At 50.2% G+C, this 18,731-nt stretch overlaps 1 protein-coding gene across 1 annotated transcript in view; it reads right to left on the bottom strand.

The window, feature by feature from the left end:
• Positions 1 to 18,731, bottom strand: part of LOC146833564 (cytochrome P450 2D6-like) — a 413,996-nt gene that overhangs the window by 1,856 nt on the left and 393,409 nt on the right. The gene's annotated exons all lie outside the window — the stretch shown is intronic.

Raw genomic sequence — 18,731 nt, 5'->3', positions numbered from 1 at the left:
CCTCTGGAGAAAACAAAGTGGGTCCCATGGACCCCCAAGACATCCCTGTATAAGTATATGCAGTTACTCACTGAACCTACCTGCAGGGGGATCTCTGTCCCCTCTCTCTTTAATTGCAGGCACCTGCACAGTGAAAAACAGCGTGGCCGATTAAAGCAGCTGCTTTGAATTTCACTGAATGCATTGGGCCATGGCCGCCCTGAGTTCGCAGCTCCCTGGAGGGCAGCGCATTCATTGCAATTATATGCGTTGTTTATGTTTGTGCCTGGTGCACCTGTTTAAGGTGCGTCGTGGCGCAAACATGGATAGTGCACCCTATAGATAATACGGGCCCTGGTACCTGTAATATTTTCAGTTTAATTAGCATGTAAGCACATTATAGCCTATGAATACCAAAGTAAGGTGTTATAACCTTAGGGAAATATTGCGATTAATTCTAACATTGGTGGTCAGCGGCGGGATATGACTTGTGTTTGTACTTTGACACACAGCAATCGGTGTACATTACTACTGCGTGCAGACCACTACGCAACCACATGCTGATTTTTGCTTATTCCTATGTTTGTGATAACACTTGAAGTATCCACGTACTATGTCTCTCTCTGGTGAGCCAGCAAGTGAGGTTGCAAAATTGGTGTTTGAGATTGAGAAGTTGCAGTCTTACAAAGTGGATCAGCTCAAACAGTTTTGCAAAGATTTTGGATGCCTCCTTGTTATGCGTTTCCTGCATGACTCATTGTAGTTTTCTCTATGTTAGTCTAACTGTGCACGTTATAGGCCTCATTTTCTTTTTGCACACGTTACTACATTAACATGCTTGCTTTGTGCCACATTGCGCTTTCACACAGAACCTGCATATGTTTTCGTGTTCTGTTCTTTTTCTGGGATTTAGTCTCAACACCACAGACAAGGTCAAACAACAATGTCCCTTGTCATTCTTTCTGGCCAGGCACTAGCACCTAGATATAACACAAAATTTCAGCTTTTGATAATGCGCACATGTCTGTTCATATAGATGAGTACAGGAGACAGAAAAACACACATGGGACGGGAGTTCTGAGACAAGAACACTGCGTCTGCTGAGATGTAGAATGGTCATCTGTGTTTGCTAGGGTATGGGGTCCCCCACTAATCCCAGATATCTTTAATATATAATCATTTAGCTTCAGTAGCAGGGCAGGGGGGTTAGGGTACTCTGTCCGATATAATGACGGGGCTTTTCATGTTAGATGGTTTATTAACCCTTCTAACAGTATTTTTAAAATGCATTTGTTTTCTAATTGTGGCACAAATACTGAATTTCAGAGCACAATGGTTTAAATAAATATTCTAAATTTCCTTCATGTCTCCTGTTTATCTTATTGTTGACGGGTATAAGTATGAGAGCGAAAGGGTGTGTCCTGTTGCTGCGATGCCTGAGTGGGTCAAGAGATTTGTAAACTGGGTGCCAAATCACTTGTTTTTCTGGTAAGGTGAGGAGGACAATAAGGCACTATAGCTAGTTGGAGTTGCGCTCATAGATACTGAGGTGGTATGGTGACGCAGTCTCTAAATACCGATGTTCTATGGTACCATGCATAGTTCAGTTACAGAGAAGAATCCTTGCTGTAGGAAAGTAGTATCTGCTTCTTATTTTTTTTTTGCAATTCTGTTTTTATTGAGTTTGAATTTAAACATTTGTACAGGAGAACCATGTACGGCATCATGTTTTACATTCAGTAAGTCATAAGCTTGTACAAACTTTTAGGACATGCCGACTGGCAGGACGGGGGGGGGGGGGAGGGGGAACAGCCTGGTGTCTGCGCGCGCACCCACCACCACCCCCCCGGGAGCCAGCCACCCCACCCTTAACAATTCCGGTGTCCTCTATGCAGGGGGGGCCAGCACCACCACCCACCAGCCATTGAGCCGTACGAGGGCAACTGATCACGCCTACACAACTGAGGCGTCAATAAAGTCGGGAAGGTTACATGTAATACAAAAGGAAGAACCCATAACAGTGGCAGCGGTGACAACGATTCGCTTGGTGCGCTCCTACCCCCTTCCCACCCCGACCTCCCCCCCCCCGAACTCCAGGAGTACCCCTCAAAGTCCCAGTGGGCGTAGTTGTCGCCGCGCGTCCCCATGCGCCCCACCCGTGATCCAGCGGTAGTGGGGGCCATGCTATCCCGTCCGCGGGTTTGCCTACACTACGCCGCCGCCTGCGCCAGTGTCATCCTGTCTGGCCTCGCCTGTGCAGCCTGTGGCACCCTCCCCCTCCGAGCGCCGGAACTCAACAAGCAACTGTTTCCAGCGGTCCGCCATGGGCTCCCTCCGCCGCCCCAGGGTGTCCTCCCTACGGATAGCCGTCCCTTCCGCTCTGGCCCATGCCTGGAACGATAAACTCCAGGCCCGCACGTGCGGCGGGTCGTGTGCCTTCCATCTCCGGGTGATGAGGCGCTTCGCCACCACAAGCCCCAAATCCAGGAATCGGGACGCTACCTTGTCCTTGGGCGGCCTGGTAAATTGGTGCAAGACGTGCTCGGGCCAGTCGAAGGGAATGCTGCGTCCTGTGCTCCCCCGCAACTGCCCACTAACCGCCCTCCAATAGGTGTGCAACTCTGGGCAGCCCCACAGCAAGTGCAGCAGCCCCGCCCCTAGCTCACGGCACCGAGGACAGTGCGCGTCAGCACGGTGGAAGTATCTATTAATCAGCTCGGGTGTGAGATAGGCCCTGTGAACTATGAACAGCTGGATTTGACGGAACCGCATGTTACGGGGGATACGCGCTGGGCTCTTGAGGACTTTCTCCCACTCCCTGTCGGTCAGCGGCCTCCCAAGATACAATTCCCACTTGCCGCGGAGTGGGCCCAGATCAACCGCCGTGTGCTCTCGCAACGAGGCGGCGAACCAGCGAACCAGGTGTCCGCCCCTCCCCATGACATGCAGGTATTGCATGGTTAGGTGTTGGGCAGGCTCTGTGGCCATGCTTCCCCATTTGGCGGTGAGGCTCGCCAGCAGTGAGCGGTGTGTGAGGAACCCGTCGGGTGGGAGCCCGTCCTCTGACACCAAGGTTTCGTACGGTATCAGCTCACCGTCCCTGTACAGGTCCCCCAGCGTGTGCATGTCCGCCGCCCACCAGCTCGTCAGCGCGGGGGGCGCGAGCACCCCCCCACCTCCAGGAGAGCCCTCTAGGGGTATCGCCGGCGCATATGGCACCACCGCACGCGTGAGGTATAAGGCCCTCCGGAAGCACCTGTGCGCCACCGCCAGGAGGAGCGGCAGCGGTCGCGGGACCGCAGCCAGGGGGTGGAAAAGCCCGGTCACACGCTCCAGCGAGTAGGGGGCAGCCACCGTGGCTGTGTCATCCCTGCCCCTGTCTGCCAACCAGCGGGCGATCCATTGCAGCTGGGCCGCCAGGTAATAATGCTCAAAGCAGGGCGCCGCCAGACCTCCCCTGTCCGTCGGGAGGAAGAGCTTTGCAAGCGCCAACCTGTGCCTGGCGGTGCCCCAGACAAAATCCCGCAGCATCCGGTTGAGTCTGCCAAAGAAGGCGGGGGGGACGTACAATGGCAGGTTGGCAAAGTAGTACAGGAGACGAGGTAGCATGACCATTTTGGCGAGCGCCACCCTGCCCGTGGTCGTCAGCGGGAGCGTGTTCCAAAAGGCCACTTGCGACCCAAGCGCCGTGACCGCCCTCCCCAGGTTGCCATCAAACAGGTCGACTGGGCAGCGGTAGATGTGTATCCCCAGGTATCGAAAGGTGCCGCCCCTCCACTGCACCGGCGTGTCATTCAGGCTGTAGCCCGGGTCCTCAGTCTCCTCGCCAAAAGCGTACAGGCAGGATTTACCCGCGTTCACGCGGAGCCCCGAGATAGTGGCAAAGGACCGCAGCAACGGGGCCAGCCGCTCCGGCATACTACCGACATCCCTAACGTACACCAGCAGGTCATCCGCGTAGAGCGACACCTGGTGAACCGCGTCCCCCAGTGGTATACCATCTCCCAGGGTCGTCCGCAGAGCCTCCGCCAGTGGCTCCATCGCCAGGGCGAATAGCAACGGGGACAAGGGACACCCCTGGCGGGTGCCCCGGCCCACCGGCACCGCCTCCGAGACATAGGGGCCCAACCTAACACGGACCGTGGGGTTCCGGTAGAGTAGGTCGACCATCCGGAGGAAGTCCCCATCCAGCCCGTACTGCAGCAACACCGCGGACAGATAGCCCCACTCCAGGCAGTCAAACGCCTTCTCCAAGTCTAGGAGGATGCACCCCGCTCCGGGCCATCTATGCACTGCCTCACCAGCCACCCTAAAGTATCGCCTGAGGTTGAGCGACGTGGACCTCGCAGGGACAAACCCGTTCTGGTCAGTGTGCACCAGGTGCAGGACCACCGTCGCTAACCGGTCCGCTAGGACCTTCGCCAGTATCTTGTAGTCGGCGTTGAGCATCGCCAAGGGGCGGTAGGAGCCCAGGGCCGTGGGGTCGCGGTCCGGCTTCGGCAGGGAGACCAGGAACGCCTCACGCATGGAGGGTGGGAGCGACCCCTCCTCCAACGCTTTGCTGTAAAGCTCGCGCAGCAACGGTACCAGGGTCTCACGGTAGGCCTTGTAATACTCCGCGGGCAATCCGTCCGGTCCCGGAGTTTTGCCCGTCGCCAATGATTGGATTGCCTCCCCAATTTCCTCGGGGGAGAGGGGGCCACCGAGTGCCGCGTTATGCTCCCTGGTGGCCGCAGGGAGGCGAATGGAAGTGAGGAACTCCCCAAGAAGGTGTCGAGAGCCCGTCCCCCGAGCCGCGTACAAGCGTTTGTAGTGGCCTACGAAGGCCCTATGGATTTCACGCTGCGTGTGCACCATCACTCCGTCCTCCCCCCGGAGTGGTCCGATCGGGGTCCTGCGATCCCCCTGCTGGATGAGCCAGGCCAGCAGGCGGCCCGCCCGGTCCGCCCTGGCATGCGTTCTGGCGGTGTGCGCCGCATAATTGTGGCAGCGGAGCCGCTCCAGGAGCTCCGCGTGTCGCCCGCGGAGATCCTCCAGGCTGCGTGAGTGCCTGCCCCCACCTTCTCCTTCCCTCTCATATTGTAGGAGGTCATTTTCAAGGCGCGTCAGGGAGTCCGAGAGGGTCCTCCGTATGTTCCACTGGGCCCCCAGGCAGTGCCCCCGAATGGCCACCTTGTGGGCGTCCCACTCCACCAAGGCACTGCTCGCCGTCCCCTCATTGGCGTCGAAAAAGGCCAAGACGGCCGTACCCAGGGAGGAACGGAACTCCGGGTCCTCCAGTGCACTCGGTTGGAGTCTCCAGGTAGGCACCGGTGAGCGGTCCGCCACCCAGTCGAGCCGGAGCCATAGGGGGTTATGGTCGGAATGCGTCCGCCCCAGATATTCCGACTGTACGATAAGCGGGAGTAATGAGTGGGGCCCCACTATCCGATCCAGCCGCACATGGAGATCATGGACCGCCGAGTAATAAGAATATAGCTGGTCCGTCGGGTGGAGTGTGCGCCACAAGTCCTGCAGCGACCAGTGCGTGAGCCAGTCTCCCAGCGCCCGGGCGTTGGATTCCACCCCCGCGGCACGGAGGGGGGGGGGAAGTAGTATCTGCTTCTTATGGTTGCTGCCACTTTTTGCTGATGTCACGCTGTTTTTTGGCCTAGTCTGACTGGGATCCTGATATCCAGGACCCCAGTCTATCTGCTTTCTCCTGTAAATTGATATGCATGTACTTTAGGTACACTCCAGATCGGATTCTGTAGTACCCTTATCAGTCCCTAGTATATTGTACACCATGTACCCAGGGCATAGGTACCCAGAGGCCTCGCATGGGCTGAAGCATGTATTATGCCATCCCTGAGAGGCCATCCAAATTGACACGACCAGCCTGCTACAGCAGTTTGTGTAAGCTGGTGCGTGCACCACTTACTTAAGATATAGGTTCACTATATCTATTTATATCACTACACTTAAATACCTATCAGTCACCCCTATGGCAGGCCTTAACAATCCTGAAGGCAGGGTACTCGGTTTTGCATGAGAGGGTGCCCCTGCATGAGCAGAGCCCCTGTACAGCCTTCGGAGACCATTCTCCTGGGTTGTCTGTGATGCAGCCAGACATATATGCTTAAGTGCATTATAACCTCACGGTAAATGCTCACTTTAAAACGGCTGCTTAGAAACATGTTGTGTTTGGTGTCAAACACCTTGAAATCATACCTCCCCGCCAGTAACTGGCAGAGGAGGTATGATTCCACCCTTCTGAAGGGACATATGTGGATCACCGGTATACCCGGTACCAGCTTTCTCAACCTGGGCAGCACAAAATGGATGCTGCCAGCCACAGGCACGATTCTGCTCTTCTGCTGCTGAGCTAAGCTTGCGCAGAGGAAGGCTAGAAAATAAGCATCCTGTCACAGGGAGGTGTGCCCACCTCCCAGACAGGATTTAGTGTATTGGGGCTGGGTGGGTGCACTCTTAGAGTCCCATAAAGTCTGCACTGGGGGCACATTTTGTGTCCCTGTGCATAGTCCAGCTCAAACCAGTTCTAGGAGCTATCTGCTCCTGCTCTGGTGTGAAACTGGACAGAGGACATGGGTTTAGCCACCCCTCTGTCCTGCCCCTCCCCTAGGAGGGTCCACAGAATCTTTCCAACCCCTTCCCATGGGTATAAAGGGGGTAACCTGGCTACAGGACTTTATATTTTACCTGGAAAAGATTCTGCTAAGAAGAAACCAAGTACTTTGACTGCCTGCACAATGCTGGACGACTGAAGAATCTCCCTTGGAGTAAAGGAGTTACTCCCCTGCAAAAGCAGGCACCCAAACACATCTGACCGGTTTGCTTCTCCTGAGCTCCTGTGGACTCCGAAGATTTCAGCAACACAGGAGGTGGGTTCCTGAAGGTCCCTGAGGTCGATCTGCCCTCTCAGCTATTCTAAGACCAGTATCCCTCATGGGGACTGTGCAAACCTAACCCCTGTGCACCGTGTACTTTTGCAGTTGCATATGCTTAGTGATGATTCCTGAGCCTGTGCTTTGGACTCCGTGTAGTCCTGACCCCGAGCAGTATTTGCCCAAAGGTTTCCGGCCTCCACTCCACGAGTGTCCTGTGGGCTGGTGCTTTGCCGACTTGCTTGAGGTCCCCTCCCTGGTCCATTGGCCTGTGGGTCCTGGCGAGGGTCACCTTGCTAATTCTTGGGCTTACCTGGTTCTTCCAGATGTGCCCTGACTTTCCATTGCTTGGAGAGTCCCCTGGTCCTTGCTGATCCACACTGTAACCTGTTTCCTCTGACCGCGTAGGTTGCAGTTGCTAAGGCTTGTTGGTGCTCCAGCCGGACATAGACACCTCAGCTCTCGACATCCTTCGTGGGACAGCTCAGCTCTGGACTTTGGCTGTCCTCGACATCTCCTGGTCCGCGTGGCTGCAGAGTCAATCAACCCATCTTTACTCCTGAAGCACTCAACATCAGTGGGCATTCGACTACCGAGCCCTTGGTCACCTGAAGTGACCCAGACTCTGTCCCCTCTGCTTTCAGGTTCTTCTCACCTCGAATCCAAGCTTGGATTCCACTGGACATCTTGACAGCAGGACTTTGTTGCAGCTCTCCATTGAAAACGACAAAGGTTTCCGACACCACTTGACCCCTATGCACCCGGCACCTCTGGGATAGGTAACACGGGTACTTTGGTGCTCACTGTTGGGTTGGCCTTAGAACCTCCTAAGTTCCAAAGGGTTTGCTCAAAGTCCCCTTAGAAGTGTCCTTAACTTGTAAATTTCCAACACGACTTTCCTATAGAGTTGTACGGAGCCACGTCTGTGTTTCCTCACTGCACCCGTCCTCCTTGGGCTCCCTGTGTCACTCCTCTGGGTGGTTCCTTGGGGTCCCAGCGATTCCACGTACTCTAAGCCCTGTGTCTATTGAAGTCGTTGTTGTTATACAATTTTTTTAGTATATGATTCGGTTTGCCCCTGGAGCCCACTGTGTATTTTGCTATTTACGAATGTTCTATTGATTAAGTATTGTGCGCTTGGTGCCCTAGTCTCGCATAGAGACTAGTAGAGAGTTTTATATTAAGAAATACATATTTTTATATAAACACTGTGTGGTTCTCCTTTCATTTAATCATTTAGGAGGTGATATTCTGGTAAAACAAGCTGCTATACATTCCTTCAAGAGTAAGCCTGAAGGCTGCTCTCCATAGCTACCAATAGGATAGCTTTCAATAAGGTTATGTTTGACCTCAGACATCATAAGGGTCATGTGGCCTGGTACAAGGAGCCCACTTTGATTAGTGGACAGCATATACCAACCCACCTTCTCACACCTGCAACACCCTTAGAAGCTCTGCTAGGATGGAGGAGCTGCAAAAGGCGCCGAGGGTCTGGTGGACAACAAGAGAAGCTGGGAAGGTTGAGAATGGGAATATGGATCTGGAGGTGCAGAGCCAGTAAGGGGATTTTGGAGCTAAGGATCTGCCTGTTGGAGCCTCTTTTGAGGGTGGCAGCAATGTGTCATCTTGGGGTGTATCCCCAGAAGAGCTGGAGGAAAGACAGAGGGTCAGGGACAATTAGCTTGAGCTGGATAACATCAGGATGGAAAGTGAAAAGTTTGAGTGGGAGTAAAAGCAACAAGATAAGCAGAATGCCATTGCCCTGGAACAGAGTACCCGTGCTCTGGAGGAAACAAATTGCTTTAAGCCCCTGAATTGAGTTTAAAGGAGCTAGACATCAAGGCCAAGTAGACATTGTCCAGTTCAAATGGTGGCAGTGTGCAGCCAGTGCAATCTGGGTAGAAGGTGCACATTCCAAAGGACCTGGGCAAGAGTACAGGAAGGGGGATGACATACATGCTTTGTTTTTGGCTTATGAGGCATCATTCCACATGAATGTGGTCCCTAACACCCAGTGGGGAAGGGGGTCTGTGGAAACACTTTGAGGTAGAGGGGAGAGACACATTGACAGCCCTAAGGACAAATACAGCTCTCATCTACACCAAAATGAAGGATGTCTTGATTGCCCAATATGGTCTCACCCCAGAGCAGTATAAGGAAACATTTAGATCTTTTAAGAAAACTGATTCTCATACTTGGTTGGAATGTGTTTATAATTTTTGCAGAGCATTGGATGGTTGGATAAAGGGCAGCCAGGTAACTCACTATCAAGGGTTTTACAATTTGGTTGCTTGGAAGCGCGTGTATAGTCTGTGTTTGCCAGAGCTGCACCACCATCTGATTGATAGCCAGCTACCTGGCCCTAGGATATTTGCTCAGGAGGTGAACCACTGGACGAGTACCAGGGTCCATATGGGGTATGTGGGCGACTCCGCAAAGGATGGGCAGGGTCGCCAGCAGAAGAGTGGGGGGACAAGGGTAAACAGAGGAAATTCTCTAAAGGGCCCCAATCTTTTTCCCAAGGTAAAGATTCCCATTCCCCAATGAGAAAAAGCCATGGATCTCTTCAGGGAAACCTACAGAGGGGGTTCCCCGCAAGTGTTATGCATGTGGTCAGGAGGGTCACATTCAGGGGGAGTTCCAAGTGTACCAAGTTGACAGTGGCGACCACTGGTGCGTAGTCACGGGGCAGTCAGTGTAGCGGTTGGGATGGAGTTGGTTCCAGGTGAAGGTTGGGAGCCAGCTGAGATAACCCTTGTCTCACTAGGGGAGAGTGAAATGGTCCAGAGGACCCTTGTACCTGAAACCATAAGAAATATAGGCAGTGGGTGACCATCAATTGACAGAGGGTGGAGGATCTGAGAGACACTGGAGCCAGAATGACTATGGTAAGGTGTCACCTGGTGTCTGAAGAGCAGGTATTCCCTAATGTGTTCCACCAAGTAGTTGCAGTGGACAACTCTGAGTGCCAGTACAAGGTGGCACATGTTCCCTTTGAATGGGTGAGGGTCTCAGGTTCCTTGAGGGTCGCTGTGAACCCAACCATGCCTGTTGCTTGTCTACTGGGAAATGACCTGGAGGATTCCTCTTAGGGTGAGGTGTAACGCCTATCACACTTGAAGATGTTAGGGTTGCAAGGGTGGGCGTGTGTGAGCACTCGAACATTGGCAGCTAGGAAGGGTGATCAGAAGAACCTAGAGCCTGAAAGAGTTGCCCAGGTCCCTGCCAGAAAGAGGAGGAGCAGGGGGCATGGGAAAAAAGCCCCAGAAGTTCCCACGGTCTAGCAGGAGGCAGAACCTGAATGAGATGCCCTGGAAATTACAGGGAAGCAAGTGGCCGAACTGGGAGTGGTGCCTGAGCTGTACCATTGGCAGCAAGAAGGGTGTCCTACCAGGGAGGAATTCTGCCCCGATCAGAAGAGTGCCCTTCTCTTGTTGGCCCGTGGCTGCAGGTCGCACACAAGGCAGCTGGCAAGGAGTCTGGATCACAATGGATTTACTAGGAGAATGGTCTCCTGGATAGTGAACCGTGAACCTAAGGTTGCTGAGCCTGGGTCAGTCCATGCGCTGGTTGTACACCAGGACTTCAGAGCCTTCCTAGTGGTTCTGGCTCATGACGTGCCTTTGGCAGGACGTTTGGGGCAGAAAAAAGACATTTGAGTGGCTTGTTACCCACTTCTGGTGGCCCCACATGCGCAGAGATTCTTCTACTTATTGACTGTAGGACTTGTCTGACCTGCCAGTCAAGTGGCAAGAGTGGAGGGAGATGTAAGATTCTGCTCCAGCCCTTCCCTGTCGTAAGCACCTCTTTTAAGAGGGTGGGCATTGACTTTGTGGGGCCTCTGGATCCCGAGAAAGCCATGGGCAACAGATTTATCCTTGTCTTAGTGGACCATGATACCTGGTACCCAGAGGCTATATCTCTAAGAACAATGATGGTGCCTGTGTTTGGCCGGCTATTGACGGGGATCTTTTCCCATATGGGTTTCCCCAAAGAGGTGACATACGACGAGGGGTGCCAACTTCATAAGTTTCTTTATGAAGTCTCTGTGGGAACAGTGTGGTGTAACCTACAAGTTCACCACCCCTAACTACCCCCAATGTAATGGGTTGGTTGAGAGCATGATTATTGGTCTGACTTACTCCATGAGGCGTAAGTGGGACATCCTCTTGCCATGCCTTCGATTTGCTTACAAGTATGTACAGCAGAAGGGACTGGTATTCAGCCCCTTTGAATTGTTGTATGGGCACCCTGTGAGAGGACCTCTGAGTATGATGAAAGAGGGCTAGGAGGAGACTCCCAGGAAGCCCCCCTAGAATGTATTTAGCTACATGCTGCCCTTCAGAAACCAGACTGCCCGAATCAGGACAGTCACTGAGGCAAACCTAGAAGCCAGCCAGGAGTATATAAACTGTTGGTATGGCCAGAATGTCACTCTGGTTGAGTTTCAGCCTAGCCAACAAGTGTGGGTCATGGCCTCAGTGGAGTTGCATGCTCTCCAGGACAAGTGGACTGGGCCTTTTGAGGTTGTGGAGAGCAAGAGTGATATCACCTGTCTGGTGGACTTTCAGTCTCCAAAGTACCCTTTGAGGGTCCTGCATGCGAACTGCCTCAAGCCTCACTTTGAGACATCTGAAGTGACTATGCTCCTGGCAACAGATGATGGAATGGAGGAAGAAAGTGAACCTATTACCTCTCGCCAACACTGAACCTAGAACAGCAGGAGCACTGTCGCCAGTTGTTGGGACAGTTTGCCTCCCTGTTTTCCTTGAACCCAGGGTTATCTACTGGCGTGCCCACGATATGAATACTGGGGATAGTCCACCTGTAAAACACAAGATTTACACGTTGACTGACAAAATCAAAGCCAGCATCAAGAAAGAGGTTTCCAAGATGCTAGTGTTAAAGGTGATAGAGCCCTCCAACAGTCCTTGGGCCAGCCCAGTGGTCTTGGTCCCAAAGGTTGCTGCACCTAGTGCCAACCCTGCAGTTCTGTGTAGACTACTGTGAGCTCAACGCCATCACTAAGACTGGCGTGCACCCCATCCCCCGAGCTGATGAGCTCATAGTTTAGCTGGGAGCTGCCAAGTTCCTCAGTATGTTTGACTTAACGTCTGGGTACTGGCAGATTGCCCTGACCAATGGAGCCAAGGGTAGGTCTGCATTTTCAATGCCAGAGGGACACTTCAAGTTCTGTGTGATGCTCTTTGGGTGGAAAAATGCCCCTGCCACCTTTCAAAGGTTGGTTAACCGGGTTTTCTCTGGGTAGGAGGATTTCAGCTCCGCCTACCTGGATGACATTGCAGTGTTCAGTTCAAGTTGTGAGGATCACTTGCATCACCTCTGGGAAGCATTGAAGGCTCTGCAGAAGGCAGACCTCACTATCAAGGCCAGGAAGTGCCAGATAGGGCAGGGGTCTGTGGTGTACTTGGAACTTCGGGTAAGAAGTGGCCAGATGGCACCCCTACAACCCAAGATTGACACAAATATGACTTGGGTGCACCCCAAGACCCAGACTGAGGTGAGAGCCTTTTTAGGTCTCATCGGGTATTACTGGAGATTTGTTTAAAGGGTATTCACCATAGTTGCTCCCTTGACTGAGCTGACTTCTAGTGTACTTGGTTGAAGGTAATTTAATTTTCGTGAGGTAACAGGGTTTCAAAGTCACTTTGGTTATATGTGCAATGAGGATTTAGCCTAACTAAGCTAACCTTTTTTGGTTGGGGAGATAGTTTGTGGCACACACTATGTTCATTAGGGACGGGCACAGAATTGCATGTTTTATTACTAATCAACACAGAGTTAGCAAGGTATTCTTGATTTGGATTTTTGTATCTTAATTCGTGTATCCGATTTCTATTCCATTAATTATTTTATTTTGGTCGCACAGGATGCATGACGATTGGGTGAACATCAGAATTGTGTAAACGTGCAGCAAGCAACAACAACGTAATCTACCTGTGGGTATGGACATTGGGCAATTATATGTTATGTTTTTTATTACAGCTTACCCCTGAGGAAGGGCAATTATATACCCAAAATGCATTGGGTTTTTTAAAAATAAATCAACATCATGCGATGAGTAATGGGGACCCCCCTTGTGTTGTGTCAAAAAGCCTGGATAGGCATTTGTTGAAAATGTTTGAATATTGGACTTGTTTGAATGAGAATGATCTATGGAGTGAAAACAAAATTAAACAATAAAATGGACGAACTATGGATGAAATTGTTGGAATGCATTATTTCTTGGTAGCTGTGCATCCTGGTTTGGAACCTGATGAGGCTCCAATTTGACTCTATTATAATCAGTGTGCATGGACGGAGCGTACTCCAGGGTTGCGCGCTCAAAATTCACAAGCCTTTGAGCTTTTAGAAATACACAGAACATTTGAAATATGGTCTGCATTCTACCACCTTATGACAAAGTGACTTTTAGAAAGTGGGTGTTTTCCTAATTAATCATCCTGTGCCTCTGCTTGCCTGAGGAATCAATGTTGTCTGGTTTAGACTGACAAGGGACATTCACTCTAGATAGTCAAACAAAGGAAGATGAAGTGTGAGCTTCATATGCTGATGGCCCATCACCAGTCTGATGTAAGCCTGGGCGTAGTGGGTGTAGTGGGGCTACGTGAAGCAGCGCGTAGTGTGGCAAAATCTACATTTGCGTGAAGAAGTTACCGTCCAGCAAGAAGAGGGAGCCCCGGGACGCCGCACTGAAGGTAAGGTGGTTTATTTACCTTTAACCTTCTTTGAATTATTTTAAAATGAGGGCGGGCGGGAGGTGGGTGGCGGACAGTTCTGCTTTGCTGCGGCGTGTGCGTAGCGCTGCCTGCTACGCCTACTTCGTAAACGGCGCACGGCGCCCAGGGTTAGTCTGATGGCCCTTACTGAACTACAGTGGTGGGAGGAGCTGTTCCCTGCACCTAAATAGGGGCTGGGCCTGTCCTCTTACAATGGTGTCTCAACTAGGGGTGTGCGGAATTTGCATAGTCGCGCTACGCAAAGCTCCGCAAAACGGTAAAAAATCTCCGCGAGCACGTAGAAATTCCGCGAACACGCGGAATTGCCTGTTCGCGATGATTTTTCCTGTTCGAGAACGCTTTTTGCGTGCTCAGGGGGAAATATCTTGTGAACACGCATTTTGAGAACGCAAACAAGAAAAAAATTCTGCGGAGCCGCGGAACGCAGAGTTTTGGGCAATTCCGCGTTCTCCGCGGGACGCAAAATGACCCAAATTCCGCGAGCGGAACGAAATTTACCTCCCAGGCCTAGTCTCAACCCCACTGGAGAGTGTCTGGAGCCAAGGGCAGGCAAGACAGGAACTTGTAAACTGCAAAGACTTCAAAGGCCAAAAGGGGTATAAGTATTTGACCTACAACCTAAGACTTTTAGAACACTTCTGGAATAAGAGGAACCTCTGCCAAGAAGAAGAGCTGAAGAGCTGTGAGGAGGAACACTGCCTGTTTGCTGTGTGTTGCTTTGCTGGGTGGAATGCAGTTGCTGCTTCTGATTTGGAGAGGAAAAGGACTGGACTTTTGTTGTGTATCCTACTTGTGAAGTTTCTCCAAGGGCTTGTGCGTCTCCTCCTGTTAGAAGTCTCAGGACCATAAAGGACTTCATCTGCAGCATCCCTGAACTCCATTGCTTGGAGTTCTAACCTGCCTTGTGGTACCAATTCCAGCTCTAGGCCCATGCAGGTTGTTCTGCTGCTTGAAACCATCAAAATCGACGCATCGCCCTTGCAGTGCCTGTTTTTCTGATGCAGCACCACCATGCAGGAGACATTTCCATGCACAACCGCTGTGCAGCCAAAGAAATTGGCACAGCGCCTGTCAGCGGGTGAAGAAACAACCAAAGCCCAAGTTCAGCACAAAATGCCTTCGAAGTACGAGACCTCCACACTGATTTTGACCTAGGGTCTGCTGTGCAGCTGAAAGAAGCGACGCATCGTAGGACTGTGGCTGAAGAAACTGATGCAGCACCTGTTTGCCACCACCGCACGGATCTCCAGCGTGTCCAGATTTCCACGCATCGCACCTGTGTGGTAGTTTTTCAGATGAGTCACCCACAGACCAGAACTGTCTTGGATTTCAATGCATCACTTACCTCATACAGTTCCGGATTCAACGCAACACTTCTGCCTCAGCAGAATTGACGCATCGCCTACCTGCAGACTCGGTAACCAATACATCGCTGTGTTTTCCAAAGCTTCTCTCCTCTGCGGCTGTTTTGCCTAGTGAATTTTGATGCATCTGAAGGTACTTTAAATAAAATACCAGCATCCATAGTTAGACAGAATTGCTAAAACCTTTTAAAGACATATCTTGAGTTGTGTATGTTGTTTTTTCCCCATTTTTGTCTTGTTTGGTTTAGATAAAGATATTCTATTTTTTAACTGGTGTGGTGTCTATTTGTAGTGGTTTCACTGTGTTACTGTGTGTGATATATACAAATGCTTTACACATTGCCTCTGAGATAGGCCTGACTGCTCGTGCCATGCTACCAAGTGGGTGAGCAGGGGTTATCTTGGGTGTGTAACTCCTTTACCCTGACTACTAAAATGACTTAGTATACATAGCAAACAGCTATATCTATCTTCCAATTTCAGATTTCAAAGTTGAATGGGGCGACTCGTGGATATTTTTGTATTTTGTCCTTTTCGTGGGAGATGGGAGATCTACTTCACAGTAGAAATAAACATCCACTACATAGATTTCTCGTTCAGAAGGAAACAGGCTCTTGTTTATAGTTCCGTTTGTCATTTAAAGTTTAACTAGAATGTGATTTTCTTAATAATTTGTGTTACAAACAAATATTTTTCCAAAACGTACATCGGGAAGTTTTGATGAGAAAGGATTTGTAGAAGATTTATTTGGTGATGGTGTTACTTAAATTTTATATTTATACGTTCTTATTAATGACATGGATTTCTTTAAGTAAACGTAATATGACAATATCTGTTGTGTTCATTCTTGAATATTAGAATGCGATTATATATAGAGAGGTTACCGATCAGACAAAAATGTCCAGGTACCAGTAAAATACTAGGGTCATTTCTGCCAGGCTCACTGAATTTGGCATAAAGATCAGCAATAACCCTAGATCTACTGTCTTAAATTCTAGATTAGCACTGGATACCTGCCTCTACCCCACCTGAGTTGGTGTTGAATGTTCACACTGATGCAGGCTTAAAAGGCCTGACAGAATTACATTTAAACAGATTTCCGGGCATAGTGCTGAATTCTCAGCTTAACCCTAATCCAGGCTTGTGCCTTGTGTTGGGAGTGGAAGGTCATTCAAATAGAACTAAGAGAAGACACACAATTCATACAGTTCATATACACAGTTCAGAATCAGCAACGATTTCTCTTTAGGAGCATGGGGGCGTTGCCCCCGTTTTCTTTGTTGCCCTATTGCCCCGGGGTCTCAAATTAAATGTTTACTTATTGTGCGGCATAACCCAGGCAATGTTTGCAGAAGAGTGACTTTAGGTAGCCAGGCCGACTTGGGGTGGGGGGGAGCCTGCTTTTATGAGTGACTCCTTGGGTTAAGTGTGCATGTCGGGTTGGGCGGGTGCCTTGCTCTGAACACCCCGACATGCTCACTTGAACCCTCGCCAGGCTCTCCAATGTAGGAGCCTGGGGGATTGCTGTCACAGCCCCAAGGCTAGTAAGGTGCACTGCCAGCCCCTGACCAAACACACCCTAGCTCTGGTCTCTAACACTTGCAGCGCGAGGATTGGCTCAGGAGTCGTGAGGAGGGGAAGACAGCCACTCAAGGGCCGATCTGGAGGTCACAGAGCACATTGCACGCCTGGAGGCAGTCACAAGTGGGATCCAGCGGTGAGTGTTTTACTGAAAATTAACTAATTTTATTAGCTGTTGCCTGTTAGCCCTGGAACAGACATCATTGACTAGTGCTGGGATAAAATTACATTGTTTGCCAGTAGTGCAAGAAAATGAGGTTCCTGGTAAAAGGGGCTGAAATTAAGTGACGGATAGTCCAAGGTGGGAGAAAAAGCTAGTGCTGGTTGCAGGATGAAGAATCAGATAAAGGCATGTTTCTGATTGGCACAGGAAAGGCATCGTTTACTAGTGGAAACAAGAATCATGTGTCTGTGCTAATAAAGAAAATCTGACTCCCACATATGGCAAAGTGATTTTTGCACCTTCCCTTCATTTAAATGTTTATAATTTATCTTTGAGCAAGAGCACACACTGCTGGCGTGCTTTGGTACAGCCAAGAGTCGCCGATAATAATCTGCGGCACAGGACTGGAGAGTGAGGCAAAATAAAGTCCTCAGAGGACGGGGGCATTCATTGAAAGGCCTATTTGCTGCAGTAAACAGGAAAGTTAAAATGATTAATTACATTGTGGCAGCTGCAGGATCCCCAGATTTATTTTCCTTAGGGAGGATATCTGCAATTCTATTTTAGGACTTTCATGGAGTCCAAACATAAAATAAAGAAGTGAGTTTGAGTTTTATTGAAGGACTGCACAGCACTGCCCACTGGAAAGAAAACAAAATAAAACAAGCATTTGCAATGCAACAGGTCTCGCATTAGTGAAACTTTTAGCTCCTGGCATTTTAAATGATGTTTTTTTCCCAGAAATATCCCAGCAATAGCATAAGGAATAAAAGAAAATCCACAGAGCAAGGAAAAGGTGCAGTACCAAAGGCTGTTACTAGGTGTTCCTGTCGAGTTGTAGAGGGACCTCTAGTACCCATATAAGATAGTGCACCCTTAATGCAATAATAAAGTGAAAGAATAGGCCTGAGCATACACTTACATTTGTTTTTTTCGAAAGTGAGATTTTTGTTAGCTTTAGTGTAAAAATGTGCGGTTGTTGTTTATTGTGCATCTCACTTTCAATAAAAACGAATGGAAACGTTTGTTCAGCTGCGATTTTATTTCAAATAATTATATTAAGGGTGCAGTACCTTGTGGTTAATTGACGTCCCTTTATGCAGCTGCAGCACTGTTTAGACGACTAAGAATAAGGAATTTCCACTGAGAGCAGAGAAGCAGCTGCAGCACTGTCTGGAGGACTAAGAATGAGGAATTACAACTGGGACCAGAGAAGCAGCCAGCAGCAGTGGCTAGAATACTGAGAAAGAGGAATCACCACTGGGACCAGAGAAGCAATTTTAGCACTGCCTGGAGAACTAAGAATGAGGAATTACCACTGGGACTAGAGAAGCAGCTACAACACTGTCTAGAGACCTAGGAATGAGGAATTACCACTGGGGACAGAGAAGCAGCTAGCAGCACTGACTAGAGGACTAAGAATGAGGACTTACCAGCAGGATCTGAGAAGCAGTAAGCAGCACTGTCTGGAGGACTAAGAATGAGGAATTACAACTGGGACCAGAGAAGCAGCCAGCAGCATTGGCTAGAATACCGAGAAAGAGGAATGACCACTGGGACCAGAGAAGCAATTTTAGCACTGCCTGGAGAACTAAGAATGAGGAATTACCACTGGGACTAGAGAAGCAGCTACAACACTGTCTAGAGACCTAGGAATGAGGAATTACTACTGGGGCCAAAGAAGCAGCTAGCAGCACTGACTAGAGGACTAAGAATGATGACTTACCAGCAGGATCTGAGAAGCAGTAAGCAGCACTGTCTGAAGGACTTAGAAAGGAGGATTTACCGACGGGACCAAAGAAGCAGCTGCATCACTGTGTAGAGGACTTAGAATGAGGAATTACCACTGGGACCAGAGAAGCAGCTGCAGCACTGCCTAGAAGACTAAGAATGAGGAATTACCACTTGGAGCAGAGAAGTAGCTGCAGCGCTGCCTAGAGGACTAAGAATAAGGAATTACCACTGGAAGCAAAGAAGCAGCTAGCAGCACCACCTTGAG

The sequence above is a fragment of the Triturus cristatus genome, chromosome 4_2, assembly GCF_964204655.1.
Source record: "Triturus cristatus chromosome 4_2, aTriCri1.1, whole genome shotgun sequence".
Classification (NCBI taxonomy): domain Eukaryota; kingdom Metazoa; phylum Chordata; class Amphibia; order Caudata; family Salamandridae; genus Triturus; species Triturus cristatus.
Note: the sequence above shows the minus strand (reverse complement) of the source record. Positions and strands in the feature narration are given on the sequence as shown.